Below are 11,266 nucleotides of genomic sequence, written 5' to 3' on the forward strand. Positions count from 1 at the left end.
GGAGCGCGGGAGCCGGCGTGACAATTTGTGACCTGTTGCCAAAAGAAAATGCCAACCAGTGAAGAACAAACACCATATTTATGTTTATTTATCACCCTTTTGTACTTTAACTATGTGCACAACGCTGTATATAGACATACTGTGACATTTGAAATGTCTCTATTATTTTGAAAGTATGTGAGTGTAATATTTGTTGTTCACTTTTTATTGTGTATTTCACTTTTGTTTATCCATTTTACTTGCTTTGGCGAATGTTAACATATGTTTCTCATGCCAATAAAGCCCCTTGAATAGAATTACAGTATGAGCGAGATAGAGAGCAAGGGGGATAGAGAGAGAAAGAGGAGAGCAAGAGGGAGAGAGAGAAAGAGACGTGTGTGTGTGTGTGTGTGTGTGTGTGTGCAAACTTCTGCAAGACTGGTGATAGTATTTAGCCATCAAATGTTCAACAATGCGGAGCAGACTAAAATACAGGAGGCAATACATTACAAAGAACTGATGAAATTTTTCCACACATTATTATTTTTTTCTAATAATAAAGTCAAACAGTACGACGGCGTGGGGAAATATGTCCATGTCACCAGCTAATAGCATCGTTGTCCATGGATTTTCCTGTTAATAGATGTCAAAACGTTTCATGGAAGCCACTTGGGCTGTTGTTGATGCCAGTTCCACTCAGCGAGCCGGAATACACTTACATAACCAAATGTACCAGTACCAAGTTGTTACCCACTAGAAACAAGGCCTGGCTCACTCTTTCAACATGTTTACTGAGAGGTCCTGCTTCTATGTGATGGAGCATTGAGTCTATTTGAATCCTCAAAGACTAAACAGAGATGCCCGACATAGATGACCTTGTTCTAAAGTCTTCTAATCCATCCATCCTTCCTTCCTTCCTTCCTTCCTTCCTTCCTTCCTTCCTTCCTTCCATCTGCACTGAAAGCAAATCCCTGGTATCAGCATCAATCATATCGCTTTTACCTATCCTACTTTTTCCAGATCATTGTCTAAGAAGAAGAGGAGAGGAGGATGACCCTGGAGACTATTGAGACACATCCCTGTTTCCCCTAGCTAGCCTCTCTGTAAGTTCCTGCTCTGATGAAGAAGAGGAGAGGAGGATGCCCCTGGAGACTATTGAAACACGTCCCTGTTTCCCCTAGCTAGCCTCTCTGTAAGTTCCTGCTCCGATGAAGAAGAGGAGAGGAGGATGACCCTGGAGACTATTGAAACACGTCCCTGTTTCCCCTAGCTAGCCTCTCTGTAAGTTCCTGCTCCGATGAAGAAGAGGAGAGGAGGATGCCCCTGGAGACTATTGAAACACGTCCCTGTTTCCCCTAGCTAGCCTCTCTGTAACTTCCTGCTTTGATGAAGAAGAGGAGAGGAGGATGCCCCTGGAGACTATTGAAACACATCCCTGTTTCCCCTAGCTATCCTCTCTGTAAGTTCCTGCTCTGATGAAGGAGAGGAGAAAACAAATAGAAGAGACCTCGGTAACATTTATTAATGTTTATAACAATTTATAAGACATTCATAAGGCATTCATAAGGCAATTATAAGGAATTTATAAGAAATTCATAAATCATTTATATGGCATTCATAAAGCATTTATAAGGCATTCATTAGGCATCCATAAGGCATTTATAAGGAATTCATTAGGCATCCATAAGGCATTTATAAGGCATTCATAAAGCATTTATAAGGAATTCATTAGGCACCCATAAGGCATTTATAAGACATTTACAAACCGTTTGCTCTCATAATAACTGGGCATGATATTGTAGTGGAGAAGTTGGAGAGGAACAGACTGAAGATCATAAAAAGTACAGACCAGTTCAAGAGGTCTATGTTCTGCGTACTGGACATGAATCACACCTGTATGACAGGTATTAAGGGACCTTTTAGTGTTTCATCCAGTTCAGATAAACACTTCCTTCTCATGCACACACAGACGCACACCCAAATGCACACACACACACACGTACACACACATATATGCACACACATAAATAAACACACACACACACACACACACACACATACTCAAAGACATACGCACACACCCACACACATACAGACACACACACGCACACACATACACACATGGATACATATACACACACACACACACACACACACACACACACACACACACAAACACAGTTACAAGGGCATCTAATCTACCTCTGTTTCCAAGGCTACAGGAAAAATCATTTCTGTGATTATTCAGATTAAATCGTTCGACAGATATGTTTTAGCACAGTCATCCTCAATCCATCTCAATGAGCAATGATGGGAACAATAGATTAGTCACTAGATATCCATGCTACAGAGGACAATATTGGCTTTGTCCTCAGAATAGATGAGCAGGTACATGAGTTACTTGCTTCTGAATTTAGGAGTAAAGTTGTGGTTAGCATACAGGTTTTAGGTGTTTATTTCTTCTGCAGATAAAGAGTTGTGCTTCTGTCCGTCGCAGGACAGTCAAATAGTGACGCCCCCAGAGGTACTTGTAGGAAGTAGAAGCTGTTCTGCTGCTGGCTCAAAGCAGCCATGTTGTTAATTCTAATGGTGTTTCCTGCTATCAAAAGGAACTCACTTTTCAAATCAAGTTAAATCACGTTGTGTGAGTTTGTAATATGTCCTAACAGTACCACAGTACAGTTGGTAAGCCTTGCCAGAGTATTTATTTATCTACTCATTTTGTGTAGTCATTTCTGGGCTTGATCAATCGCATGATTCATTTCAACCCTTAATCATTGTTTGGTTATACTTCTGCTGAGACACACACACCCACCCACCCACACGCACGCTTAAGCACCCCCCACCACACACACACACACACACACACACACACACAAACCCCCCCAACTGACACACAGTATGTGACCCAATGAAAACCAAACTGTCAGCTGTGAAATTGCTTTAACCTACCTTCACTGTCACGCATGCTAAGACAGGAAAGACACTAAGTCACATTGACACCCTCCTCCTCCCCTCCTTCTCTCCATCCTCCCCCACTCCTCCTCCTCCTCCTCCTCCCCTCCTCCTCTCCTCCTCCTCTCCTCCCTCCTCTTCTCCTACTCCCCTCCTCTCCATCCTCCCCCTCTCCTCCATCCTCCTCCATCCTCCTCCTCTCTTCCCTCCTCTTCTCCTCCTCCTCTCCTCCTCCTCCCCTCCTCCTCTCCATCCTCCCCCCTCCTCTCCTCCCTCCTCTTCTCCTCCTCATCCTCCTCCTCCCCTCCTCCCTTCTTCTCCTCCTCCTCTCCATCCTCCCCCTCTCCTCCCTCCTCCTCCTCTCCATCCTCCCCCTCTCCTCCATCCTCTTCCTCTCTTCCCTCCTCTTCTCCTCCCCTCCTCTCCTCCATCCTCCTCCTCTCCCCTCCTCCTCCATCCCTCCTCCTCTCCTCCTCTCTTCCCTCCTCTTCTCCTCCATCCTCCTCCCCTCTTCTCCTCCTCCTCCCCTCCTCCTCTCCATCCTCCCCCTCTCCTCCCTCCTCCTCTTCTCCTCCTCCCCTCCTCTCCATCCTCCTCCCCTCCTCTTCTCTTCTCTTCTCCTCTCCTCCTCTCCTCCTCCTCCTCTCCCTCCTCCTCTCCTGCCCACCATTCCTCTGTCCTGTCCTTGCATCTCGATGAAACAGAGAAACATATCTTCTCCCTAACATCTCCAGCACCACCTCAACATCAACATATGTGAAAATTGAGAGTTTCTATGTTTTGTAGTAAAAAACATAGAGGAAGATAAGTGTTTCCAATTACATCATCATTCAATTAGTAAGTAATGCCTAGTCATATTTGGTTAAAATCACAAGATGCACACTGATGATGTCATTGGAAACACTTATCTTTCTCTTATCTTTTTAGGTGAGGATGGAGAGGACGATGGAGGAGGAGAGGAGGAGAGGCTGAAAAAGAGGAGGAGGGAGGAGGAGAAAAGAGAGAACGCGTAGGAGAGGCGGGAGGAGGAGGAGATGAGGAGGAAAGAGAGGACGGGGAGGAGAGGAGAAGGAAAGAGAGGAGGAGGGAGGGAGAGGACAGGAGGAGCGAGGAGAGGAGGAGAATGGAGAGGAAGAAATAGGGACGATATTGACGTAATCCTACAGGAACACAATCCCCATCAGAGCAAAATAAAAACTAACTGCAGACATGCAGACAGTGAGGAAGTCCTTCTATCCTCTAGCATCTCTCTCTTCATCTGTGTGTGTGTGTGTGTGTGTGTGTGTGTGTGTGTGTGTGTGTGTGTGTGTGTGCCTGTGTTAGTGTCTGATTGTGCATGCATGTGCGTGCATGCAAGTGTGTTTGGTCTCTATAAATGTTTCCGAGTACAAAAGGAATGAAATTGAAGCGAAAACCTAATATGATTTTTCCATTAGCCGATTCCAGGACGTTTCACCCAGCCTTTTCACATACTTCTGAAGCTGGGGCTCAACCTTTTACACTGGTGGAAATTGGCTTATATGGATAGGGCTACATTTAAATGTTTCTTACAGAAAAGATATGGAAAGCATATGCATAACCATGGTAGCAATTGAAAGGGAACAGTTTGGAGATTATGCGAAAATGATTAGACCAAATGTGAGGACACAACAATTTACCTGACACAAGACTGAATTTTGATTTTATGTGCATTTTACACTTACTGTACCTTTCACCACATTTGTTTATGGCGAAATCTAAAATACTCTGGATACATTCAGTAACATGGTAAGAATATTCCTGGAAAATGTGGGCTAGGTGCAACATACTGTAAGACAAAACAATGACAAGGGTTTGAGTGAGAGGACTATCTAGTGGCCCCACACCTCTCTCAAATGTGCACAGTTCACAAGTAACACAAGTCATTTCAATGCATTTTATAACTCAAAAGAAAAGTGTTCAACTACAAGGTGCTTTTTTTGATCTCTCCTAGCTGTGCCGTTGAGGAACTAGAGCAAGTACACTGGTAGTTGTTTTGTTTGGGACACAACCCTGCATCCCCGCCCTCACACAATTACTGTTGTTGTTTAGGCAATCTGTCCATTTTACATCTAGGTCAAGTGGGCATCATTTGAAAGTATGTTATGTCAACAACATGACTATCTAAGTTATAAGATTTGGTATTACAGTGTTAGTTCAGAGAAGCATATCGTACTTTTGATGCACATAATAAGGGACAAGGGAATGGTTAAGGGTGGGGGGGGGCATTAATTATTAGTGCGGCCCTAAATGTTTAGATCACTATTTGTTTTTCATTTAAACATTTTTAGAAACAAAAATCTGTGTTTAAAATGTAATATGTGTAACCATAATTAGATCAGGAATCTCTACCCGATCACCCCGTTTGTACTCCCCACCCCATAACGCACATGTTTTTTTGTCCATTCTACACAACGAGAAAAAAAATAAAGACCGCTGATCTGACAGTTGCTCTAGCATGTAGCCTATGCATTCATGAGAGATAACCACTATGCTCCCCCTCAAAAACAAAATTGGGTTTCCAGAAAAGGAAAGAAAGGAAACAGATACAGCAAAATTCAGAAAAAAAAACAAGGAGAAGGATTTGATTGGTAAGTCAGTGCAGACGGCCTGCCGAACTGAGTAGCCTAGCTAGCCAATATAGCTAGCTTGATAGCTTGCTAGCTACAGGTAGCTGCCTACCGTGGACTCATTCGACTTGGTCAGAGCAGTAATTATTAACATGATGATGATGAGCTACCACTACCAGCTATGGCTAGCTAATGAGCTATTATTTAGATATTATTATAGCTGTATTCCCCAATAATTGTGTGATATTTGTTAGCTAACTAGACTAAAATTAAACACTCCTTCCGTGGCCTCCAACTGCTTTTAAATAATAGTAAACCTAAGTGCATGCTATTCAACCGATTGCTGCCCGCACCCTCCCGCCCGACTAGCATCACTACTCTGGACCTAGAATATGTGGACAACTACAAATACCTAGGTGTCTGGTTAGACTGTAAACTCTCAGCCTCCTATTTTGCAACAAAGCCTCCTTCACTCATTCTACCAAACATACCCTCGTAAAACTGACTATCCTACCGATCCTTGACTTCGGCGATGTCATCTACAAAAAAGCCTCCAACACTCTACTCAGCAAACTGGATGTAGTCTATCACAGTGCCATCCGTTTTGTCACCAAAGCCCCATACACTACCCACCACTGCGACCTGTATGCTCTCGTTGGCTGGCCCTCACTAAATATTTGTCACCAAACCCACTGGCTCCAGGTCATCTATAAGTCTTTGCTAGGTAAAGCCCCGCCTTATCTCTGCTCACCGGTCACCATAGCAACACCCACCCGTAGCACGCACTCCAGCAGGTCTATTTCACTGGTTGTCACGTTCTGACCTCCATTTCCTTTGTTTTTATTTTTGTATGGTCAGGGCGTGAGTTGGGGTGAGCAGTCTGTGTGTGTTTTTCTATGTTGGGGTTTTGAGTTCGGCCTAGTATGGTTCTCAATCAGAGGCAGCTGTCAATCTTTGTCCCTGATTGAGAATCATACTTAGGTAGCCTGGGTTTCACGTTTGAGTTGTGGGTGTTTGTTTTCCATGTGTGTGTTGGTTGCCACACGGTACTACACGTTCATGATCACGTTTATTGTTTTGTATTGTTTCATAGTGTTCAGTTTATATCTTTAAATAAACGTTATGGATACTTACCACGCTGCGCATTGGTCCTCCGATCCTTCTCGCTTCTCCTCCTCAGAAGAGGAGGAATGCCGTTACACTGGTCACCCCCAAAGCCAAGAATTCCTTTGGCCGCCTTTCCTTCCAGTTCTCTGCTGCCAATGACTGTAACGAATTGCAAAAGTCACTGATGCTGGAGTCTTATTTCTCCCTCTCTAACTTTAAGCATCAGCTGTCAGAGCAGCTTACCGATCACTGTACCTGTACACAGCCCATCTGTAAATAGCACACCCAACTACCTCATCCCCATATTATTACTTACCCTCTTGCTCTTTAGCACCCCAGTATCTCTACTCGCACATCATCATCTGCACATCTATCACTCCAGTGTTAACGCTAAATTGTAATTATTTCGCCTCTATAGCCTATTTATTGCCTTACCTCCCTACTCTTCTACATTTGCACACACTGTACATAGATTTTTCTATTGTGTTATTCGATTGCACCTATGTTTATGTGTAACTCTGTGTTGTTGTTTTTGTCGCGCTACTTTGCTTGATCTTGGCCCGGTCTCAGTTGTAAATGAGAACTTGTTCTAAACTACCTGGTTAAATAAACGTGAAATAAAGTATGAATAATACCTAACGTGTAGCCTACCTATCCATACTGTAGATGCTACTACTACTACTACTACTACTGCTGCTACTACTGCTGCTACTGCTACTACTACTGCTACTACTACTATTACTGCTGCTACTACTACTGCTGCTACTGCTACTACTACTGCTACTACTACTATTACTGCTGCTACTACTACTGCTGCTACTGCTACTACTACTGCTGCTACTACTACAGTGCCTTGCGAAAGTATTCGGCCCCCTTGAACTTTGCGACCTTTTGCCACATTTCAGGCTTCAAACTGTCACACCCTGACCATAGTTTACTTTGTATATTTCTATGTTTTGGTTGGTCAGGGTGTGATCTGAGTGGGCATTCTATGTTACATGTCTAGTTTGTCCAGTTCTATGTTCGGCCTGATATGGTTCTCAATCAGAGGCAGGTGTTCGTCATTGTCTCTGATTGGGAACCATATTTAGGTAGCCTGGTTTTCACTGTGTGTTTGTTCCTGTCTATGTGTTTTCACCAGATAGGGCTGTTTTAGGTTTTCGTTACGTTCATTACGTCCTTTATTTTGTAGTGTTTGTATTGATTCGTGTTTTACGTTTGTTTATTAAAACATGGATCGCAATCTACACGCTGCATTTTGGTCCGACTCTCCTTCACATACAGAAAACCGTTACAGAATCACCCACCACCAACGGACCAAGCAGCGTGTTAACAGGCAGGAGCCACAGGAGAGGCAACAGAGGCAGCAGCAGCAGGAGCAGCAGTGGGAGAGGCTGAACCACCTAGAGAAATGGACATGGGAGGAAGAACTGGACGGTAAAGGACCCTGGGCTCAGCCTGGAGAATATCGCCGCCCCAAGGAAGAACTGGAGGCGGAGAAAGCTGAGAGGCGCAGATATGAGGAGGCAGCACGACGTAGCGGATGGAAGCCTGAGAGGCAGCCCCAAAAATGTGCTTACCGGGGGGCTAGAGAGACCGGACAGGCACCGTGTTATGCAGTGGTGCTCACGGTGTCTCCAGTGCGGCTCCGTGTGTCGGCCGGGCTAGATTGAGCGTCGAGCCTAATGCCATGAAGCCGGCTCTGCGCAGCTGGTCCCCAGTGCGTCTCCTTGGGCCGGCTTACACGGCACCAGCCTTGCGCTCGGTGTCTCCAGTTCGCCTGCATAGCCCAGTGCGGGCTATTCCACCTCGCTGCACTGACAGGGCGACCGTGAGCATTCAACCAGGTAAGGTTGGGCAGGCTCAGTGCTCAAGAGCTCCAGTGCGCCTGCACGGTCCGGTCTACCCAGTACCACCTCCACGCCCCAGCCCTCCGGTAGCAGCTCCCCGCACCAGGCTTCCTGTGCGTGTCCTCGGCCCAGTACCACCAGTGCCAGCACCATGCATCAGGCCTACAGTGCGCCTCGCCTGTCCAGCGCTGCCGGAGCCTTCCTCCTCTCCAGCGCTGTCGGAGTCTCCCGCCTGTTTAGCGCTGTCAGAGCTTTCCTCCTCTGCAGCGCTGCCGGAGTCTCCCGCCTGTTCAGAACTGCCAGTCTGCAAGGAGCTGCCAGTCTGCATAGAGCTGCCAGTCTGCATAGAGCTGCCAGTCAGCATAGAGCTGCCAGTTTGCAAGGAGCTGCCAGTCTGCAAGGAGCTGCCAGTCTGCAAGGAGCTGCCAGTCTGCAAGGAGCTGCCAGTCTGCATAGAGCTGCCAGTCTGCAAGGAGCTGCCAGTCTGCAAGGAGCCACCAGAGCTGCCAGTCTGCAAGGAGCCGCCAGAGCTGCCAGTCTGCAAGGAGCCGCCAGAGCTGCCAGTCTGCAAGGAGCCGCCAGAGCTGCCAGTCTGCAAGGAGCCGCCAGAGCTGCCAGTCTGCAAGGAGCCGCCAGAGCTGCCAGTTAGCATGGAGCAGCCAGGGCCGCCAGTCAGCATGGAGCAGCCAGGGCCGCCAGTCAGCATGGAGCAGCCAGGGCCGCCAGTCAGCATGGAGCAGCCAGGGCCGCCAGTCAGCATGGAGCAGCCAGGGCCGCCAGTCAGCATGGAGCAGCCAGGGCCGCCAGTCAGCATGGAGCAGCCAGAGCAGCCAGTCAGCATGGAGCAGCCAGTCAGCATGGAGCAGCCAGTCAGCATGGAGCAGCCGGAGCTGCCAGTCAACCAGACTCTTCCAGATCTGCCAGTCTACCAGACTCTTCCAGATCTGCCAGACAACCAGCCTCTTCCAGATCTGCCAGTCTACCAGACTCTTCCAGATCTGCCAGTCAACCAGACTCTTCCAGATCTGCCAGTCAACCAGACTCTTCCAGATCCGCCAGTCGGCCGGGATCTGCCAGAACTGCCAGTCGGCCAGGATCCGCCAGTCGACCAGGATCTGCCAGATCGGCCAGTCAGCCAGGATCTGCCAGTCAGCCAGGATCTGCTAGATCCAACTACCTGCCTGGGCTTCCTCTCAGTGCTGAGCTTCCTCTCAGTGCTGAGCTTCCTCTCAGTGCTGAGCTACCTCTGTCCCGAGCTGCCCTTCTGTCCCGAGCTGTCCCTCTGTCCCGAGCTGTCCCTCTGTCCCGAGCTGTCATTTAGGAGGGTAACCTATCTAGGGACGCTAAGGAGGTGGACTAAAACTATTATGGAGTGGGGTCCACGTCCAGCGCCAGAGCCGCCACCACGGACAGATGCCCACCCAGACCCTCCCCTATAGGTTCAGGTTTTGCGGCCAGAGTCCGCACCTTGGGGGGGGGGGGTACTGTCACACCCTGACCATAGTTTACTTTGTATATTTCTATGTTTTGGTTGGTCAGGGTGTGATCTGAGTGGGCATTCTATGTTACATGTCTAGTTTGTCCAGTTCTATGTTCGACCTGATATGGTTCTCAATCAGAGGCAGGTGTTCGTCATTGTCTCTGATTGGGAACCATATTTAGGTAGCCTGGTTTTCACTGCGTGTTTGTGGGTGATTGTTCCTGTCTATGTGTTTTCACCAGATAGGGCTGTTTTAGGTTTTCGTTACGTTCATTACGTTCTTTATTTTGTAGTGTTTGTATTGATTCGTGTTTTACGTTTGTTTATTAAAACATGGATCGCAATCTACACGCTGCATTTTGGTCCGACTCTCCTTCACATACAGAAAACCGTTACACAAACAAAGATATAAAACTGTATTTTTTTGTGAAGAATCAACAAGTGGGACACAATCATGAAGTGGAACGACATTTATTGGATATTTCAAACTTTTTTAACAAATCAAAAACTGAAAAATTGGGTGTGCAAAATTATTCAGCCCCCTTAAGTTAATACTTTGTAGCGCCACCTTTTGCTGCGATTACAGCTGTAAGTCGCTTGGGGTATGTCTATCAGTTTTGCACATCGAGAGACTGACATTTTTTCCCATTCCTCCTTGCAAAACAGCTCGAGCTCAGTGAGGTTGGATGGAGAGCATTTGTGAACAGCAGTTTTCAGTTCTTTCCACAGATTCTCGATTGGATTCAGGTCTGGACTTTGACTTGGCCATTCTAACACCTGGATATGTTTATTTTTGAACCATTCCATTGTAGATTTTGCTTTATGTTTTGGATCATTGTCTTGTTGGAAGACAAATCTCCGTCCCAGTCTCAGGTCTTTTGCAGACTCCATCAGGTTTTCTTCCAGAATGGTCCTGTATTTGGCTCCATCCATCTTCCCATCAATTTTAACCATCTTCCCTGTCCCTGCTGAAGAAAAGCAGGCCCAAACTATGATGCTGCCACCACCATGTTTGACAGTGGGGATGGTGTGTTCAGCTGTGTTGCTTTTACGCCAAACATAACGTTTTGCATTGTTGCCAAAAAGTTCAATTTTGGTTTCATCTGACCAGAGCACCTTCTTCCACATGTTTGGTGTGTCTCCCAGGTGGCTTGTGACAAACTTTAAACGACACTTTTTATGGATATCTTTAAGAAATGGCTTTCTTCTTGCCACTCTTCCATAAAGGCCAGATTTGTGCAATATACGACTTGATTGTTGTCCTATGGACAGAGTCTCCCACCTCAGCTGTAGATCTCTGCAGTTCA

At 46.6% G+C, this 11,266-nt stretch overlaps 1 long non-coding RNA gene across 1 annotated transcript; it reads left to right on the forward strand.

Annotated features, from left to right (window-relative positions):
* Nucleotides 1-1,003: 1,003 nt before the first annotated feature.
* On the forward strand, nt 1,004-6,655 carry LOC149972152 (uncharacterized). The gene is made up of 2 exons (XR_016492123.1): nt 1,004-1,490; nt 3,862-6,655. It is a non-coding gene; the product is annotated as an uncharacterized LOC149972152 (long non-coding RNA).
* Nucleotides 6,656-11,266: the final 4,611 nt, after the last annotated feature.

The sequence above is a fragment of the Oncorhynchus mykiss genome, chromosome 25, assembly GCF_057628025.1.
Source record: "Oncorhynchus mykiss isolate SJ-2025 chromosome 25, ASM5762802v1, whole genome shotgun sequence".
NCBI lineage: Eukaryota > Metazoa > Chordata > Actinopteri > Salmoniformes > Salmonidae > Oncorhynchus > Oncorhynchus mykiss.